The sequence below is a fragment of the Orycteropus afer genome, unplaced genomic scaffold (genome assembly GCF_000298275.1).
Source record: "Orycteropus afer afer isolate SDZICR_OR568_19922 unplaced genomic scaffold, OryAfe1.0 scaffold00503, whole genome shotgun sequence".
Taxonomy (NCBI): Eukaryota; Metazoa; Chordata; class Mammalia; order Tubulidentata; family Orycteropodidae; genus Orycteropus; species Orycteropus afer.
The window spans coordinates 569,761-572,809 of record NW_006922090.1 but is presented as its reverse complement, the minus strand read 5'-3'; positions in this window follow the sequence as shown (position 1 = coordinate 572,809).

Genomic DNA, 3,049 nt, shown 5'->3' with positions numbered 1-3,049 from the left:
TCCACCATCTTGGCGGAACTCCAGCAACATTCCTTTTAAGGGACAATTTAATGGCATCATAAGTCTCCTTCTTTCTATGCATTTTTGAACTGAGTCTCCTAACTTATGAGTTTGGTCATTGCATCAATAGAGGAAGCAATGTTACTGAAAAATGAAATCATAACACCTGAATTTGGCTGTCTTCATTAACATAGCTAAATTATTTTAATGACTCTTACATAGGAAGATTAATGTATTTTTTTTTTCTCTTGCTGCATAACAATTAGAATAAACTTAATGACTCATAACAACACAGATCATATAATTCAATATGTAAGATACATTAAGGGTTTACTGTTTCAGAGTTCTGTAAGTTAGACATCTGGACTGGCTTGGCTGGGTTCTTCACTTAAATTATCAGAGATAAAAATCAAAGTATTGGCAAAGTAAAGCTCTTCTTTGTAGGCATGGGGAAGAACATGCTTCCACACACATTCTGTTTTCCAGTAGAAATCAGTTATTTTCAGTTTTAGGACTAAGATTATTAGGCTTCAGTCCATTCATATTCTTTGTCATGAGATCCCCTCCATCTTGAAGCCAGAATAGTATTTCTAATCATTCTAATGCTTTATATCTATGTCTTCTTCTGCCACCAGTCAATGAAAATGTTTTGCTTTTAAATGCCTCATATGGTTGGGTTAGGCCCACATAAGGGATGATTTCTCTTTTGATTAACTCAATGTCAACTAATTTTTCAACCTTAATTACACTTTCTGCCACTTGTCATAATCATGAATGACATATCTTATCATATTCACAGTTCCAAGGATTATGGTAAGAAAACTTGAAAATGGCTTTTTGAAATTCAGCTTATAAGAATTAAAGGTGGACATAAACTTTCTTGTTTTACAAAAACTTCCAGAAAATTAACACCCATCATGGCTTAGCAATAGCAGAGCAATGGGATGTGAAGTAGTATCCTGAAGGCAGCCTTATGGACACTACATATTCTAATATTTTGGAGAGAAAAACCAAAGAGTTCTGAAATCAGATGAGAAACTGAATAAATCAATGAGGATGGGGTTTGGAAGAAAACTTAGAACAGGAGAAACAAAAGATATTCTCTTTTTTCCAGGGTATGTGGAACAATTTATTGTTCCATAAATGACATCTACTAGGACCAACAAAACACCTTGTAGAACAAGGGAGCAAGGCAGACAGTGCCAGTAGATACCAGCAAAGAAGAACATCTGCTGGCCATGTAGGCCAAAGTAAGCTTATCAGAAGGTTAGTTTTCTTCAGCAATACCAGAGTAAAACCAAGGGACAAGTGAGAAGAAGCTCTGACTGACTGCATCTGTCTCTCAGAGTAACCAAAGTATAAACTAGATAATGAGAATAATATTAATCAAATCTCTGGATCTATGTTAACTTGAACTAAAAGAAAAACTGTTCTCAGGCAGATTGGAAACATGGAAGAAAATGTGAGTTTACATTTAGAAAACAAAGAAAATGTACTACTTTTCCATGTGTGATTCATAATGTGATTTTTTTTTTTTTCCTGCTTCAATTCCAAAAGGCATGAGAGTAAGAAAATTGTTTTGTCTTTCTGTAGGCTCTGTGAACTGTAAGGGTCTTCCACCCTTTCTTTTTATTTAAACTAACTGTATAATTGTACTGAGCATGTTATCTGCCTTCTGTCATTCAGGAAGTAAAGGAAAAAAAAAAAAAAACTCAATGAGGGCACATACAGATACATCATCCTTGAGAACAGAAGCTGTCACATGGTGTGAGTGTCTGAGACATACACTGTCTGCAGAGAACTGTCAAGAGCACTGGTAGTGCAGTGGTTAAATGCTGAACAGTGGGGCTTCATAAATTTGACTCTCTCTTCTTAATCTCTGAAAGAGAAAGACATGAGTCTGTTTCCATGAAGATTGAAGACTTGAAAACCCCATAGGGAAATTCTACTCTATCATGGAGGGTTGCTATGAAACAGATTAAGGGGAAATGGGATGGTTTAAAATCAAGAAGAAAGTACATCAGGGTTGTATCATTTCATTATACTTATTCAATCTGTACTCTGAGCAAATAATTCAAGAAACTGAACTATATGAAGAAGAATTGTGGCATCAGGATTGGAGGAAGACTCATTAACAACCTGCAATACACTGAATTCACAACTTTGTTTCCTGAAAGTGAGGATGACTTGAAGCACTTACTGATGAGGATTGAAGACTATAATCTGCAGTGTGTATTACACTTCAGTGGAAAGAAAACAAAATCCTCACAACTGGACCAATAAATAGCATGGAGAAGATTGAAGTTGTGAAAGACTTCACATTACTTGGTTCTGCAATCAATGGAAGCAGCAATCAAGATATCAGATGATGTATATCACTGGGCTAATCTGCTGCAAAAGACCTCTATGAAGTGCTGAAGAGCATAGATATCTCCTTGAAGACTAAGGTACACCTGACACAAGCCATGGTATTTTCAATCACCTCATTTGTGTGTGAGAGCTGGACAATGAATAAGGAAGACTGAAGAAGAGTTGATGCTTTTGAGTTGTGGTGTTCATGAAGAATGCTGAAAGCACATGGACTGCTAAAAGAACTAACAAATAGGTCCTGGAAGAAGCGCAGGCAGAATGCTCCTTGGAAGTGAAAATGACCAAACTTTGTCTTGCTATCAGAAGGAACCATTCCCTAGAGAAGCATATCATGCTTGATAAAGTGGAGGGTCAACGAAAAAGGGGAAGGCCTTCAACAAGATGGATTGATACCTTGGCTACAACAGTGGGCTTAAGTGTAGCAAGGATTGTGGAGCTGGCACAGAAACACTGGGTAGTGTTTCATTCTGCTATACATATGGTGGCTATGAGTTGGAGATGACTCAGCAGCACCTAAGAACAACCAAAGTGATTCAGGATTGACTCAATAGTATATCTATATATCTATATCTATATCTTTATCTATATCTCTCTCTATATATAAATATTAATTATGATAACTCATAAGTATAATCTTGCCTTTATGATGTTTTCAAATTTGCTTTTGGATTTCTGCTGT